This window comes from Eucyclogobius newberryi, unplaced genomic scaffold, assembly GCF_026437365.1.
Source record: "Eucyclogobius newberryi isolate DKJ021-1_F unplaced genomic scaffold, fEucNew1.0.hap1 SCAF_3, whole genome shotgun sequence".
In the NCBI taxonomy this organism is placed as follows: domain Eukaryota; kingdom Metazoa; phylum Chordata; class Actinopteri; order Gobiiformes; family Gobiidae; genus Eucyclogobius; species Eucyclogobius newberryi.
This window is the reverse complement of record NW_027315945.1, coordinates 24,255,208-24,273,765: the sequence shown is the minus strand read 5'-3', so window position 1 is coordinate 24,273,765 and position 18,558 is coordinate 24,255,208. Positions and strand designations below refer to the sequence as shown.

At 40.2% G+C, this 18,558-nt stretch overlaps 1 long non-coding RNA gene across 1 annotated transcript in view; it reads left to right on the top strand.

Moving 5' to 3' along the window:
* Nucleotides 1–18,134, top strand: part of LOC140374233 (uncharacterized) — a 55,708-nt gene extending 37,574 nt beyond the window's left edge. The window contains exon 3 of the long non-coding RNA XR_011929080.1: nt 17,929–18,134. This is a non-coding gene — a long non-coding RNA (uncharacterized lncRNA). The remainder of the gene's footprint in view (nt 1–17,928) is intronic.
* Nucleotides 18,135–18,558: the final 424 nt, after the last annotated feature.

Below are 18,558 nucleotides of genomic sequence, written 5' to 3'. Positions count from 1 at the left end.
TTCTTCTTTCTTTTCTTTTTGTAGAGGAAGTACAGGCCTAATGACTTTTCCTATGCGTCACAAAGCCAGCATGTGGGAGGCAGACAGCCATACAGCACATGTGCTCATGTGCAAAATGTTATGCATTTATGTATGAGCTGCTGAGGAGCTTGACACATGCAGGTTTTTATGTATTTGTGTGAGGTTTTATGTGCGGCTGCTGTTTGTGCAATTCTCCACATCCACGGCGCTCTTTGTAAAACTAACTTTAAATCCCTTTAATGTGCTCACTATGCACTTAGAGACTCTTAAATTATTTTGTCTTAGAAAACTTGGTGTCTGAGGAGGTAATGCATATGTATGACTGTGTGGAACTGATATGGCCATATGCACTGAAAGCACTTGAGAATGAGACGCATGGTCCTGTGTTATTGTATGTGCTCTGATAAACACCTCTGAGACCTCACTCAGTTGGTGAATCTCAATGTTTGGCTGCTTTTGTTTCTGCAGCTCACTGCATCGATCTTTATCCATATTTTATCCCATCTGAGGATTAGTGAGTGCTGTGGTTCTGATCTGTACCAGTAAATTATCATCTATTTATGGTGAGACTGCCAGCGCTGCTTCCCTTGGTGTTTCCACTTGTGCCCCAAAGCATTTTATTTCTCTATGAAAGTGAACTTTTTGTTTTGGATCAAAAGTCATGGTTATTATGAGTAATATTACCCCAAACTGTTCATTTTAAAAACATAGTCCTTATTGTATCTAGTGTGATCATTAACACGTTTCAACAAGGTAAATTACCCTCCAGTTTATATTTCACAACTCATTAGCCATGTCAATCTCAAAGTCATATTAAAATACTCACTTTTAATGAGATTGATAAATCAAAGCAGTGCTCCGTGGCTGACTCATGCAGTGCTCTCTTCATACATTATCCTGTTCATTTAACAAAAACCTGTGTCAAACAATGAGCCGTCTTGCTTCAAACCAAATCTACAAGGGGTCTCCGTCATTCCTGCAGTTGCCATGGTGAACAGGGGTTAGTTAATCCCACATGGTCTGGTCCCGAGCCGCTGCTCCAGAGCATTTGCACGGTTCACGCAGGGCCAGGGAGAAGTGTTTTGCTCAAAATGAGCACCCATTCACACACCAAGGTTGGAGCTAAGCTATGAGCAAGTGACTATTGAAACATGATTTTGCCTGAAATTAAAAACTGAATCAGAAACAATTTTATGATTGGATCCTGGGCCTTTGCTGAACTCTTTCTCCAAACTCATCAGTCCCCTTTTCTACCTTTGCTCCTGGAGCCAACTCCATCACGCCCCTCGCTGCGTCCTGGCTGCACAACATGCACTTGTGCTTTTCCTTGTCAGTTTCTCTGTGTTTCACCTCCGTCTCACACTGCCCTTCACTGACATTGTCCTCCATTCATTCTCTACAACCAACATGTTCAGTACATTTGGACATTGCATGTGTATTGTTTAGTGTCTGTGGCACCTCTTCCATGGGGCAGTCTGAAAGTGTTTCCACCTGATCGGGTCTAGGTCTACATATGCTAAGGAGGAGCTACACACCGCAAGATGATCGGGCAAGAGAGGACGCTGACTCAGGCAAAAACAAGACGGCAAAAAATGTATATTGTATTTCTAATTCAAAATGCATCTAACACCAGCCAAACCCAAAAGCATGGCATAAAATACATTAAAATGTGGCATAGAGGTGCAGAGAGGGGAAATAAATGCAGAAGGTTCACCCAATAGCACCACAAATGTATTTTTCTGAATATCCACCTCATAAAGTGTAATTCATGTCAAATTTAGACTGTATTAAGTATAGTGTAATAGTATAGGTGAGGTCAGTTGCTCAGCCCCCTGGACCTGGAGGATTGAATCACCATTTATTCTAACTCTCCTTATATTTTAAGAACGCTCAGGTGTATTTTCCTTTCACTGTAAAATAGCGGCATTTGATAAAAGTACTTCTACTGCTATACCACTTCAACCCAATTTTACCATTAGAGATGACACAGATAACGTAAACTTTATGTGATACTATCAACACGATTATATATACCATTTCTCATTCGTGCACTTACAACATCTGTGCCTACTTACTTTTCCATCTTCTCCATGAAGTCACATTCTGCTTCGTATGACAGACTGTTTGGCCTTCAAACTTTTTTATACAGTAGACTAATGTGTCTTGCCATACGCTACTCTTTTTGCTAAAACTAATGAGTGCATTTTGTAGGCCTTCTCTCTTTCTCTCCCGGTCTTCATCTCCATTCCCTTTGAGCTCAGATAATCAGCATAAGTCTACTGGTAGCACTGGGGTTCAGATGAGGTCAGAAACATGCTGCGTATTGCCTAAGGAGAGACGCACTCCCCAATAGTTGGATGGTCTCATGTTAGGGTAAGAGATTTCACTGTTATTTTTAATGTGTTGGCTATAAACATCAGTGGAGTTGGGGCAGAGAGTAAAAATAAACACAGAATAATACATGAACTGCCTCGCCGTAATCCCCCATTTCTTCCTCCCGTGTGCCCAGTGTACTATAATTCAGAATAAGGCAATGTATGCTGGTTAAAAAGCACAACTTAAAAGCACATGACTTTGCAATGATGAATGATTACTCAACAAATGGATCAACTTTAGTTTGTATCTTTGAAAAGGTATCTTACCAATACAACAGAAATGTACTAAAACATGTCTTCAAAGGTATTAGTCAGACAAACGTGAAAAGACTGTAAACGTACCCACAAAAGTACAGAAATATCACATTATACCCTTGACTAAAACATACTTTCACAAGATAATGCAATATAAGACCCTATATTTTCTGTTTTACATAACCTTTATTGAACCAGGAAAGTCCCACTGAGATCCAGAGATGTCTTTTTAAAGGGAATGCTCGATTATCCTCTTGTTGTAAATATCATAAAGCACTGGAAAGATCAAAACTGTTGAACCCACGCAAAATAGATACTACTGTCCTCTGCCAACATTGCCTAAAAGTTCTTTAAAAGAAAAGATTTATTATTTGCACCTTTGCACACTTGTGTACAATTGCATATACCACACTTCAGTAATGATCTCTGCAAAATCTTTCAGCATCAGTATTGCTGGATCCGCTCTGTATTTTGGTGTATTTTTGGAGCTGGGATAAGTAGGTGCATGTGTGTTTGTTTAAACTCGGCTCAACTTCTCCTGACAAGTTTGATCTGAGTAAACAGGGAGCCAGCCAAAGAGCAGCAGCAGTGCAGACAGAGGTGGAGGGAGAGAGAGAGGAGAGAGAGGAGAGAGAGAGAAAGAGCCAGAGAGAGGAGAGCGAGAGAGCAAGAGAGAGAGAGAGAGAGAGAGAGGAAAGTGCAAGAGAGAGGGCAAGAGAGGGTGACAGAGAGGTGAGAGAGAAAGAGAGGAAAGAGCAAGAGAGAGGGCAAGAGAGGGTGAGAGACAGAGGAGAGTGTGAGAGAGAGGAAAGAGCCAGAGAGAGGAGAGCGAGAGAGCAAGAGAGAGGCCAAGAGAGAGAGAGGGTGAGAGAGAGTGGAGAAAGAAAGAGAGAAGAGAGCGAGAGTGAAAGAGGAAAGAGCAAGAGCGGATGAGAGAGAGAGGAGAGAGCAAGAGAGAGAGAGAGAGGGAGAGAGCAAGAGAGAGAGGGGGGAGAGCGAGAGGAAAGAGCAAGAGAGAGAGAGAGAGGGAGAGAGAGAGAGAGGGAGACAGCGGGAGGGAGAGATGGAGAGACGGAGAGAGAGAAAGAGGGTCATTGAGTGAGTGCAATAGTGAGAAGGCAACGCCGAGCACTTCCTCTGAGTCTTTACCCCGGAGTCTTTACCCCGGAGTCTTTCCCCCGGAGTCTTTACCCCGGAGTCTTTACCCCGGAGTCTTTACCCCGGAGTCATGCTCAGAACAGGAAGCCGTTTTTTTCCCAGACTAACTTGACTTTTTTTGCGTCAGGATTCAACAATTGTAGAAGGGGATATTAATACAAGAGTGGCATTGTGCAACCCGCTGTTTCCCTTTGCCGCCTGATTTAGCAAGTTTGCTTGCAATCTTTCCACTGGCGGTGAAGCTGTTGAGTGCAGATTTATACATAGATTAGGATTGTGGCAGTGCATTGTAATAATAGAGTCTGTGTGAGATGAACTTGAATATACAAATAAGTAATGCAATCAGATGGCCGCATGCATTTAGTGTGATGAAGCCCAGACTGATTTCTAAGCCTGAAACTATGAGATGAATGAATAATGGTCGTTATCTATTGTTTTTCAATGAACAGAGTCATGTGATATATTGTAGGATGATAGCGAGTGTTCACATAAATTGAGATTATCACTTGGTCATAGTGATAATTAATTGTAATTCAGTTGCATGATCATGTTACAGATGCTCTACTTAGTTGTTGTCTTGACTTTATCTGAAGTCACACAGATCGAGTGTGTTTCACTAATAGGTAAAAGTGGTTGTATAAGCAGTCTATCATCTGGATGAATATTTTAGCACTTAAAATCACACATAAATTCAGATCAAAGTTCTACTGTGAAATGTTATTCATGCCTTTTTGGTTCTATGCCCATGATGTACCGTATATGTTTGTTTTTAGATATGCCAAGTGCAGACTGAAGCTGCCATATTACTGTTTACTTGGTAAACACTTCACACCTAAATATGTGTTGAAATACCTCTGTTGCATATACTTTGCATTACTTAAGATTAAACTGATCAATATGAGCAATATGAGTGTGTTCCTCTGGGACTGGTCCAGACTTTATTAGAAACAGTGTTTGCAGCAGGTGCAGCAGAGATAGCAGCCCAGCTCTGAATGTGAGATGAAATTACTTGTGAAGATGGATGTATTTTCAAGTGTACTTGACATGGTTTTGTAAAAACATATAAATGGTCTGGCAAATGAAAGATTAGCTTTATTTCCTCTTCGTCCACTTCATGTCTGAGCCCAGGGTGCATCGGTGCAGGAGGCTTGCGTTTGCCTGAATCTTTAAACAGACCCTTATTTGTTTCTTACCTTCAGTTGACATGTAACACGAATAAAAATAGATAGTTTGTGTTTTGAACAAGCTGTAGTCCATAAAATTGCTGGGGTGATACTGTTTATAAAGAATACTTCAAAATGGATTGAAGCCAGTTGAAAGCGATAATGAAAAAAGCTGAGAAATACACTGTTATTTATAGTTGCTTTCGCCTCTTCTTCCATCTCCCTCAATGTGTATTTTTGTACATGGCATACATGAAACAATGTACAAAACATATACAAAATACAATCCTACCAAAGTGGACCTTCCAGTTCACGTGGCATTCATAACCAGCAGGTAAACCAAAGACACTATAGAAAGTCATTTGTATAGAGCATTAATATTAGCCCTCATTTTAACGTTTGAGCACAACCAATTTGTCTCGTGAGGCACTTTGAGTAAGGGCCTCACAAAAACAGACAAGGTAATAAAAACACTGCTCAAAAGTACTTGGGATCTCTCGTCGCCGTGCGCATGCGAGACCCTCCTCACCACTCTCGTCCTCTCTCCTGCACTCTACCTGGCTCTACCTTGACCACCCATGTTGTAGTTGTTTCTGGCTGACTCTTGTTTTGCTCTCAATGGGATCATTATTCAAGCCTCTCGTGCTCTTGTGTCAAGGGCCAGATGGAGGACCCCGCAGGTGGCTGGAATATCCCACGACACTACACACAAAACAAAACTAATTTTAGTTTGCTGCGGCTCACCAACTTGTAGTTTTGTCTTTTATATAGAGAGAGAAATTCCCAATGACTTACAATACGTCTGCTGTTACCACTTCACTGGTCAAGGTGTCCATCATAGTATGACACATTGTTCCTATTCCATATTTATATAGGTATTGGTAGCACGCTCCATTGCTCCATGCTGGATTTTAATTTTAAATTCTGGCATGGCCTTGTCATTGTCTGACCATAACAAATGTGTGTCTCACCACTGACTGATGATTGCATAAGGAGAACAAAGCACTGCATTGGACTTCTTCCCCACATATGTTGTTTTTATTGCAGAAATACTCACATTTCATTGCACTTCACCTTAATAAAAACAAATGCAAAGAAAGTTATTGTGCTCCACGTGTTACAATAACACTGCATGCTTTCTATTAAATGGTTTATATTTGAAAACCGTACACTGGAAACATGTCGAGATCTTGTAGAGCATTTGAATCAACTGCGCTCAGCTCCTTTCCTGCTGTAAACATTTACTTTTGCCCTCTTTAAACTTTCTTCCAGTCTCTATTTAAAGGGCAGACGCTAGTAAAACTACCCAGCTGTCTACTTGTTCTTTCTCTTGCTAAACCTTAGCCAGCTGCCTGCCCTCCACTTTTGACCTTGTTTTGATGAACGTTTCGGTGTGTGTGCGCGTAAATGCATGCATGCTAGTGTGTGCATACATGTCAGTGGGCTTTGAGCGTGCCCTTCGACCTTTTGTGACTGACAGACTAAATCTAGCTACCCAACCCCTCTGTCCTGCCCTCTTCTCCTTTTCACCCCGGTGTTTCCTGACTGATAGCCTGTCAGGGGGACACGCTAGCCCCGGCGTTGGTTTGTTTGGGTGCGAGTCTGCGTTTCTCCTCGTAGACAGAGGACGAGAAAGAGAAAAGAAGGCGTATGCCAAAGGTGTGCGCAAACTGAAGGGTCATACGAGGAAGACGCTCTCCAGACATCTCCAAAATAACAAGTCGTATAGTTGTATTGCCGTGTGTGTTGTGGTGTGTGTCGCTGGAAAGACTATCTGGTAATTATTTAGTCAGGCTTTGACCTCTGAACCTGTCCTTTGACCTTTGCATCCTGTGTAACTGGGGGAGAAGATGGACACACTCATTCATATGCATACACACCCACATTCACACACAGGGGCCCCAGGGTGAGGGGGTTCAGTTTGTGTGGGCATGCTCTAAATTGAGAGTTTAACATTTTTGTTTCTCCTTTACATGCGGTTTATGGACGGGAATAACAGTGAGGGAAGATATTATGGATTCAAATCGACCTGCTTGACTCCTATTAGACTTTACATTATGAAGCACTTCAATATTATACTTTTTGCTTTTAGTTAGTGTGATCCATTGGCAGATATTTGTACTGAAACTGTAAAAAACAATAAAAAACGTGTTCATTATATCAAAAGTGGTGATGCTTGGCACAATTAAACAAGGCTCATTTTTAAGAACTAAACCGTACAAAATTAAGAGCTTATTAAGTCCAAACCTACGTTGTGCATTTCTGACTTAACCATGTTCTAATGCAGTTTCCTTATCAAACCGACCTTGCGTTGCGTTTTCTTGCATTGCATGTTTGAATGATCCTGCATATTTAGACTTTGTCCCTCTCTTGAACGCTTGCCTCCACTGTATGATGTCATCAGGTGGTAAGTCAGAATGTTTTCATCAATTTAACAGCAGTAAGTAAGTAAGTAAGTAAGTAAGTAAGTAAGTAAGTATGTTTATAGCCTGATGCAAACTGCTTCCCCACAGCAGCAGTAGGAGCCCTTGTGGCCTCTGAAGGTGGTTGATGTGAGCACAAATCATCGTTAGAATATTTGAAAAAAATGTATACACGAAGATGGTTTTAAGTTCAGCAGTGTAGTAACAGTAATGTAGTTCATATATGAGTTCATATAATGCATAATAAAAAAAATCACGTATATATGTGTGTGTATGTATTCAGTTCTTACAAATATTGCTTTTACTTACAGTGCAATTGTAATTTCAATTTGTTTTGTATATATATTATTACTGATATACTTATTATCAAAGATGCTCATGTTATAATATGGTGTTTTTGTTCTCAGGACGATTATCCAATCAGAATGCAGAATGAGCCTAACATTGTAAATGATCACAGTTTATACAGCACTTTTCCACCTTCAATGCACTCGACCGACTCGAGTCTTTCATTTGTGTTGCCAGTTTCAAAGGCCAAATCCAGTTAGTTTAAACCTTTGCGTCTTCTCTCTGATCTGAATGGTTATCGAGCCTAGCACCAGTCATGAATCAGTGCTAGTGCAGCCTCATGAACAAATAAAGGTTGAAATATGGTGACTGAAGGCGTCTATAAAGAGAATGTGTAGGAATAAAAGGTATTATTGATGGAAATGAGAATCAGTTTGTTCTTTTTTGACATTTTAATGTAATAATGCTGCTGTCTTTGCTCTAAAATGTCTTTTCGTATGTGTTTTAAAGTGTGGGGTCCAGATAAGAATAAGGAAATATATTTTTTTAACAGTTGACAGTCTTGATTACTTGATTAGTCATTGCAGCATAGATACAGATTTGTGACATTTGGCCAGCAATGGCAGCAATTGTATTTTTATCTGTTATGTAGCACTATCATCAGGTCAGACATCTAATTAAGTTTTGTTTAGTTTATGCCCTTTTATGGTATGAAACCATGCTAATAGTTACCAGAAACAACTGGACCTTTCCCCACATAATTGACCTGGATAATTATAGTCTCTGTTCAATCCACTTGTCCTCAGATGAACCTGGTCTTTTCTGCTGTGTGGGACTGAAGCCGTGGAGATGGCCGAGCACCACACCAGTTCAGTAACCGGTCTCCAATGATGTATTTTATTGTTTGGGATTTGGTTGTAATTCCACCACTAACCTCTTACAGAAACAGTCATTATGGTCTGACTTTAGCTGCAGGCTGACAGGCTGCTCCCGGGTGACTGAGCTGACTTGTTGTTTGGGTGAGACTGTGTTTGTGTGGAGATGTTAACGGACGTCTGTGTATGTTCGCTAAACAGACCTTGTCCTCCAGTACCAGCATAGACGTGGGTTTCCTGGACTTTCATGTCTTCTTTACTGACACAGGGCATTTTCTTATGAGTCATCCGTCTGGCACTTCTCCATTATTCGTCTTAAAGACCATGTTTGAATAACCTTTACTGTGTGGAGTTGGTACTGTTTTTCAGGGACCATAAACACCATTCTTTGTACATCCTTTGCCTTTTTTTAGGTGCACTAACTTGCTAGACACTTTAAGTTTTTGTAGAAAAGTAAAACAATATACTTCACTATGTTATGTAGCAATATTGTCCAGACCTATGTTTTTTTTTAAATCTTGTGGATGAGATTGGTCTGTGCACTTAATAACATTCATAACTGCGATTTATATTATTACGCCATTAGATTACCACAATGATAATGATTGAAAATATAATCAAGTATTTTATATTTGCATTTCATTCTGACCCCCAAAAGCCACTCGTCGAATCTACTTAAAAGAAAAGAGAGATTTTTTGAAAGGAATTTCATAGGAGCAAAGAAGAAGTGTTTAGTTTGAATAATTTGAATAATATATTTTCATTTTTTGAACGAAACCAAACTTTGAATAAAACTATTTGTAAACATTAGCTACTCGGGTCCATACTCCAGCACTGTAGGTGGCAGAAAATGTACCTAAACAATGGTTGCCAACGCCAGACAACAACAAGCAGAAGGTCCCAAAACATGTCTAATTACATATATTAAGTCTATACTTCATACAGGTTTTGACATATTGTGATTTAACTTATGAGCCAAATAAACAGGACTATAATTTTTGCCACGCAGCCCTAAGATGATGACTTAACACTCTTTAATTAAGCTGTCAAAAAGCCTAAAACCCTTGGCATAGTGTTTTAACATTTCCCATCAACTACTTTAATTCATTTGACAAAAAATATTGTTTTGTCTGTATCAAGGTGTAAAACATCTGTCTTTAGGTCAACAAACCAGCAGTGATCAGCACCAGTAAACAAGCAGCCTCTTGTACTGGTGTCAATATCAACACCAGATGTGTGAATATACTAAACAAACCATTTATCTTTGCCATCAAATATCTTTATATGAACTATAAAATTTGCCACCCAAGAGGGATGTTTCTGAAGTTCCCAGAGGTGTTGGCTGTCAGGACTGCAGCTGCGTACTTGTTCAATGTCACCTCACACCAGAGCCAACCCTGGTGACACTTCACCTTTGGGAGGATGACCCCTGACCTTTGGAGAAACGACCTCTGACCCCAACAGGTCCTAATGGTGCAGAGAAGACCAGCGGTGACAGGAGACAGATGGAAACACGCAGGACGGAGGCAACAGACACAGGGACACAGTAATAGAGTGGTGAGCGTTGCGTTGCAGGCCTGAGCGATCACACGCACACACAGAGGCAGAGAGCTCACCTTACAGGAAACTGCTGAGACATGCAGGTTATTTCTGTTTCCATGTTTATAGATTAAGCAGACCAACTCTCCACTTCACATGGTGTAATCAATTCTCCTTGTTTTGCGTCGCCCAGACAAAGTTTTAGCTCGGACACCATTGTCCGTTTGACAAAGTACTCTCCACTTTCGGGTAGGGTCCTTTTGACTTTGCTATATTACTATTGCTATGTAAGTTTGCACTAACACATGTATGCATACACCTAAGCTCCAGTAATTGAGTCTTGTGAAGGTTAAACTGGACACAAACTAATTTGTTGTGGCCTCCGAGGGCTTCCGACTCTAAAAATAATGAGCTTCATAGTTTACCCTTTCCTAAACCTCCCCTGTAGACCACAGATGGCCTTTCAATTACCAAGCTAAAACATGCAGAATGGCTATGCATGGCATTATCAATGAGCGTGCAGGAGGGACCACGTTTTCAGCTTGTGTGAGTAAGCATATGTGTGCACTTCCATACAAACCAGTGGTCAAGTTGGGAATCGAACCCAAGGCCAAGGCCACTGTGAACTCATTATAATACTCTGTTACATCAATAGTTGTATCAAATATTTTTTTAAAGGCAGTTGATGTTTGGTTATCATATTGCTAATGTTGTTATGATTTATTGTTGTACACACATAACCCTAAAGGCAACTACCTGTATTTATATACAGAATATGGTTGGTTACAAAATGTATTGATTAGTTTCAACAAAATATACCTTTCTAATGTGTGTACTTCAATATGGACATACGCAGGGGGCAGTAATGTAGAACTGATGTAGCTAATTAATCTATCTTGTATACGTAAACATAGCTTGACTGTTTATTCAACCGCAGCGTCTCAAAGGTATTCTATTTCTACAAGTGTTTGTGAAGCCAGTAGCCTCAAGGACCCCATGGAAACACACTGTGTCAGACTACTTTGTAAATTTGCTTACCCAGCATTCTGTGTTGGGGTCACCACTTTTCACCCCTGCACTGGAGCAATCCATAAAAACTGCCCAGTGGGACTCACTGAAGCCAACACATACAAAGTTAGTTAGTGTCTGCCATCGCTGCCGACTTCTCGCACTGTTCCTTATCTAATATAAACATTAAACTTTGATGGAAGAGTTTTACTAATCTTTCGAGCTTTCTCATGCTTATACGTTTCAGGAAAGTTTTTCAAGGTTCTCTGAGGGATTATTGTCAAAGAATGTGCTTTTTCTGCTTGCAATTAGTGTAAAACATAACAGTTTTCATAAGCTATATTGCAAACAGACGCCGCATGCTGTGGATTACTTTATTATCACTGTGGTTTATTTTCCTAATCAAGCCAAGTCTGCATAGTACGTTTTACCAGTCCCAAACCCAGATAAACCTGAAATTGTGGACCAGTAAAAGCCCTAAACGTTAAGAAATACATGTTTTCATTTTGATATTATACCATTTCACGTAGTATTAAAGGCTGTGATTTTGTAGATGACTCAGAATATGCTTTAGCTTGAACAGTTAGCCCCGCCTACTCTGTCCTTTTGGAAAATGCAGTTGTTTCCGCATGGTTCTCACAGTCCCCGCCCACTTAATCCACTTTTTCCACTCTTGATTATGCGCCACGACAGAGAACCAACTGTCTGGGATGGTCTCAGGCAATTGTTTTCATCACTGATTGGATGAAAATGATGGTTCCAGTTGCTTTGTAAAACAGATTATGTCTTACAGATTCTCAGTCAGTTGGTGCAATATTCAGTTTGACTTGAATTTATGGAAGTCTAGATTTGACCCAAAAAAAGCATTGGTTTTGAAGAGAGCAACTCATTTTAGAAGTTTGGGGCAAGGGCATTCAAATGGCTGGAATATTAAGCAGCGTGGATGATTTCAGAAGTCTTTTTGTCATCCATAGAGTGAAACCTATTTTTTGAGTGACAGTTCAGAGTAACTTTATATAGGAGGTGTTTGCTTAAATTTGTCTCTCTTTTTAAATTGGCTCTCACTGTGCCAGGATGAGATGTGAAAAAAGTTGCAAGAGACGCAGAGATGTATGCAAGTTCCTACTGTTAAGGAATATATAATTCTCTATTGATATGCTAAAAAGACATTTGGGATTAGGGTTTTTAAAGGCAGCTTTCCACTGGGGAGTTCTGGGCTAGTGGAGGGTAGCTGCATAATCAGCTCCACCATCAGCTAACTGATGTTCTGCATAATAGAGATGGGATTTCTGGGTCAGCGTCGGTGTGACTGCTGTGTGTGTGTGTGTGTGTGTGCGCGCGCGCGCTTGGGGTTTGAGGCGGGGGATGGTGGGGCAGTGGGGTCCTTTTCATCTGCGAGGCGGTGTGTGCCTGTCCGCATGTGCTCAAACCGCATGCATGAGGGCTGGATGCTTATTGTGTGTCTTTGTATTTGTGTGAGTGAAGGTTACTGACCTTTTTGCCCACAGGGAGGACAGTCCTTGTCTCATTACTGAAGAGTGAGATGGAAAGACAGTCGGGCAATACAGGATAATAAAATATCGTGCTACTGGAAGTCACATATAGGGTGGATTGCGAATGTTTTCTGGGGTCAAAGTTCACTTATCCATTACCACACTAAGCAGTGAGGTCTGCGGTAGGGGAGAACGTGTCTTGAAGTTTTTGGTCACTCCATGGGGTTGAGCATTAATTGAATCATATGGAAGTTAGTGGGCGTTTGGAGGTGTATAGAGCTAACAGGAGGGTGGAAAGGCAGCAGAGAGTGGTCAGGTGTGATTGTTAGCTTATCCGCGGCTAAATCGGAATTTGCGATGTGTACAGTGCGTGGGTGTCCATACATGTGCCACGAAGATTACGCATGACTCAAGGGGCTTGTGAGTTTAGCACCGAAGCCTCCTTGTTTTCAACCATATTCACCTTATTTAAATGTGCTGGAGTCACACCCATATGTAGCATGCAAGAACAGACAACTGGAACAGCTACGGGGTGATTAACGGATGGGGAGCCAAATGATAATCCCAAGAAAATACAGTCAAAGAGACCACAACAGAGGCGGCTAGACCTCAAAGGACTGAAAGAAGCCCACCACCTCCTGATCACAGACTAATGTGGTTGGAGGTTCCTATACTTATTACAGTCATAATCTAAACTGTGCCCGAGTTCGTGTTACTACAAACCTTCTCACACGCCAAAGAGATCATATTCCTTAACTATTTGTGGTGAAGGTTCCAGACTCACACTGAGGTAATGACATCAATCTACTGCCATTTTGCCCACTGCTTTTATCCACTTTGGTAATTTAAGTTGCTTTGGGTTCAGGCTGTGCTGAGCGGAATGTGTGGAATATGTTACTTTTAGACTGCTGAAGTTGTCCGAACTTCCAGAACTACTGACTAGTATACAAAAGAGCAGTTATTCTCAAACATTTTCACTCCAAGTACCATCTAAGATAATATCTGGCCCTTGAGTACCACCAGCTCTAAACCTGGACCACGTAGGGTCTAAACTAGGGCTAAACATGGTCAGAAATGAGACAATACAAGGTCTAAATTGAGACTAAACCATGGATAAGGTAGTGCAAAATTAAGATTAATCCGAAGAAGTACACAAACATGATTTGCAAAATGAAATAAATACTCAAAATACAGCGGGCCAAGTGTACCACCAGAGGCACCCACATACTGCCAGTGGTAGATGTGCCACTGTTTGTGTCACACTGCAATAACAGTTACTATGGCAGATGTATACATGTCTGAAACAAACTACAACTACTATTACCAGTAATACTACCACTATTTCCCCTGCTTCTACTTTTGCCTTTACACTGCTATTTCAACTACTCCATCTATAGTACTAATCTCTATTACTACTGTTTATTATAATATTCTATTGCAAACAACACTTATATTATTTGTATTTGTGATTGAAGGTGTACTATGTACCTTTTCTGATGCAGGGTTTGCCACCTGTTTGTCTCCAGAGATGTTTTTGCTTTTCCTGGACTCTCCCACATTGTGGTATTTACTTTATTATTATTATTATTATTTGATCTATTTATCAATTCTTTATTTTTTTTTAAACCTTTGAGATCAATACCCCTTTTTCAATGGTGTCCTGGGTCAAAATCTTAGACTTGAAGTACAAAATTATATAAAAAAAAAAAAACACATTTAAACAAGAAACGTTTGAGAAACTGCATTTAAAAGCATTAAGCTTAGTAAGTGTTCCATGGACATAAACAGGTCATGTCACCAGGCCAAGTTACAGGTCCAATCCTGTTTTTGAAAAAACACCCTCAATGAAATAAACACAGGATAGATATGTTTAATACAATATTGCATAACAATTTAGGCAAAGAAATAACATCACCTCACCATCACTATTTGGCATTGTCAATGCTCTGAAGTGTTATGACGTAATCCTAATCTATTGTTTGTTATATGGAACCTGGTTTGCTCTGGCACATAGTTTATGGCATAGGTGAAGGTGTCTAAAAGGCGTAACAGCATAATAACTTGAGGAAAAATAGGCTCATCCTATTTCAAATAAATCATCAAGTATAGCAATAAAATCCTCTACGGCTTTCCACTGTTGAGGCCTATATATCCAACCTCCTGCTTATGACCTAAATACAACTCCAGTGTCCTTCCTGATTATGCTTAAACTGCTGAGCTGGAGACCTTTGCATTGACTGTTTGATTGGTAATATGCAGATATCATACCGTCAGATGATTGAGTTGCAATTGTTATTCATAGAAGTGTATCCTTTGTAAGAGAGAGCCTCGAGATGGATGTGATAAGGTTAGCCGGGAAAGATTGATGGACACCGACACAGGCAGAGGAGGAAGAGCTGAAGGGAAGCGGAGCGTTGGACTGAGACAAGAGATGGGGAGGAAAAGGGCGGATATATAGTAAAAAGGGAAAAGGAAAAGACCGAGACTTATGGAAGCCACAACTGAAGTCAAGATACAAAGTCCCCCCTCAGTCTTATGATGCCGGCTTGTGGGTCAGGCCTCCTGCAGCATGGCCCCTCTCTAAACAGCTCACATGCACACGCACTAACCACATCACAAAGCTTGCATGTGTGTGTATGTGTGTGTGTGTGCGTGTGTGTGTGTGTGTGTGTGTGTGTGTGCGTGTGTGTGTGTGTGTGTGTGTGTGTGGGAGGGGGGCCGGGGGGGTGCAGCTGCTCCCAGGCTAAAGAACAGCCTCAGTGTGTCAGGGCTGTGTGTCGATCTCATCTGTCTTTTTATTGCCTAATCCCTGTCTCTCTCTCTCTCTCTCTCTCTCTTCTCTCTCTCTCTCTCTCTCTCTCTCTCTCTCTCTCTCTCTCTCTCTCTCTCTCTTCTCTCTCTCTCTCTCTCTCTCAATCCCGTCGCTCCCTACTTCCTATCTCCTAGCTCCTACCTTCCTCCCCCTGCTGTGCTGTCTGTCCTTCATCTGTTTCCTTCACCCCGGCACCTCTGCCCAATTGCTACTTAAGGCTCAGATATGACATTAGCATTTGTACTTGTAAAGGTTGTCATTGATAATATTAGTTCTGGCATAGTATTTTATCTGTTTAATATCATTATCATAGTATATGTGGCAAGTATGATGTTCTCATCTTCTACAGTACATTAGGAGTGGGCAATATTTCAAGTAAAAAAATATTATGATAGGCTAAAACAGTTGTTTAGCTGAAAGCATTTCATCAGTACTCTTCTCTTTTGAAGTTAATTTTGTATGATTATCTGTTTGTGTTTTCCTGTTGCGTAATCTCTTTAAATTGCATTGTTTATAAATGTTGCTCTACAAATAACGTTGCCTTGCAATGGTATAAAGTGATATTTCTGCACATTTGTGCTTCATCTTATGGTTCATTGTCGTTTTGTTCTAAACTCAACCAAGACATTTACGGGCACATTTTTGCCCATTTGTGATGCGTTGTGAAAATCGTTATTGAGATACTCCCAACCCATACTTTTTGCACTATACCCCTATATGAGATATGAAAACCTAATAGTTTTTCATTCACAAAGTGAAGGGATGAAGCTAAAGCTCAATTTAAATCCAAAGCATTACTATTCACACAGTAGTGTACAGTGTTCTGGTGCTAATTCCAGCTCCCAAACCACCTTAAGTATTTATAATTTAGCCTTTTATAGACAATTATGTTTCCTTCTGAGAAAATTCTACTTTGTTACCCGCTTTGCTCGCATCACTCTCTTTAAAATGCAAAGGGCTTGTATACAAACACATGAAGGTCTAGCACTCATCCGCATGGGTCATTCCCGTGCTAACCCTGCAGGTTGAGATTGAGATGATGATCTCATTAATCTTTAATTCCGGTTTACATAACAGTGGCTCAGCTCTTTGCTAGCGCTCATTAAATCTGTAATTACAAAACGCATTCTCTTTCACTTCCCCAGTCCTGACATCGTCAAGGAGCTTGTCTCTTAGCCTTAAATGTTCTCCCCCTCACTTCTATCCCGACCTGGCACATAAACATGTTCTGTTCATGCTCCCACATGCCTGGAGAAAAAGTCAATCAGAGATAAAAGATGGAAAAGCCACTGGTGATTTCCAAAATGTGTTTGAAGTAAGAACAAAAGCCTTAATACCGTCAGTCTGGAACCTCTTAAAAAGTCTTCAGCCCGTGCCACTGATGCCCAGGCCAACTCAGAGTTTTGACAAAAAGGCATTTTGTCCAGACTTTTGTTGTTTAACATCAGATGATCAGATGGTTTGAATATGTGGATCATTTTAATGAGGGACAATATTTCCCTTTTGTATAAGCATAGTTTGATTTACTCATGCAACATAGAATGACTCTAATCTTGGTCTGGGTGTATATCTGAGCATGTTCTAATGTAAATATGCAAATATCTATTACATATGATTATTATATTTGGATTGTGTATGTGGCATTTCACGTCCTGTGGTGCTCAAATCATTTCATCCTTAAAATAGTTGCCAACAATATGAAAATACATGATGCTAAATGCTGTTGATTGCAATTGAACATTAGATTATGATTTGTGGTAAGCTCTGTGGAGCTGGATCCTGGAGTCTTCCAACCACCCATACATATAAAGTGAGGCTAATACATTTCCAGGCTGTTTCAAATAGCTATTTTTGCATCAGTTGTGGTCCAACCTCAGTTCCTTCTGCTTCAATCGCAACCACCACTACTATGCATGAGTCAAGTTTTTCTCTAGCCATTTATAACTGAGCCAGACAGACACATAAATGTCTGCACATGTCCCCACCCTTTGGTATATGCTTTATTTTTGACCTGAATCTCCTGTTAAGCAGCCACTATATTTTACATTAGAAGTTGAGGAGACGAGGGTATTTTCAATCATATTAACAACCCTTCCTCCAATAATTAACTTGAAATGCTAAATAGTTGTGAGCTTTGTTTTATTGCTACAAACATGTGTGTAGCATGTGTGTAAAAAAGAATACAAAATGTGATAATATAGATGTCATAGATACATTGTATATTGAATTGTAGTCAAGTGAGTATATTTGATACTGATTGAAAGAAGTAAAAAAAAGACATCACAAGAGGAAAAATATGTAAAGTTGGATTTTATAAAATGTTGTTGATGGAAAAAAAAATAGGGAAATAATACAAATAGTTGTTATGTAACTTGTCCTTTCTGGTGGAAGAAGCGTCCATGCTGATCTCAAGTTTGTCTTTTAACCAAAATTGTCCATTATCTACTTATATAAACAGTGTATTATTCCATTCTATTGTGTTTACGTATGTGTGTTTCTTCTTTTCTCTCCCTGTCAGGTCCTCTCAGACATTTGGCGGACTGTGAAGGTAACAGACGATGCCCATGAATGATGAATGATGACTGGAGGTCTGTCTGATGCCAGCTGAATACATATTACATCTCACATCCAGCAGTTTCTCTGGCCTTCTCACCACAAAACGGTACATCACATCATTGATGGAGAATCCCCCCAGCAACACCATCGCTGCCATTTGAGGAGGGATCTAAATACTAATAAGCCGGCCCCTCACCAGAGTTTGGATAAAGCAGAGACTTGGAGTACACTTTATTGTGTGTACATTTGAACTGACATACGGTCCTGTCTCTTTTTAATGTATTATTAATTCAATATTTATTTATTGTTATTATTTATTATTATTTTGTTATGGTGGTTTATGTTTTAGAACACTTTATCGGTCTTGTCATTTTGTGTTGTGTATATTCAAAATAAATAAAAATCTTGATTTTACTATCGTTATTTTGTTTGATTGACAGAAGGGAAAATACATTTATATGCACTCTTTCTACTGTAAAGATACTTGGACTTACTGTACATTAAGGCTTTCTATTAAAGGGCTCAGTGTAAAACTACACTCCCCACATCTGTCATGTTCACATGAGCGTCCTGCGAGTGGCTCCAGTTTGGA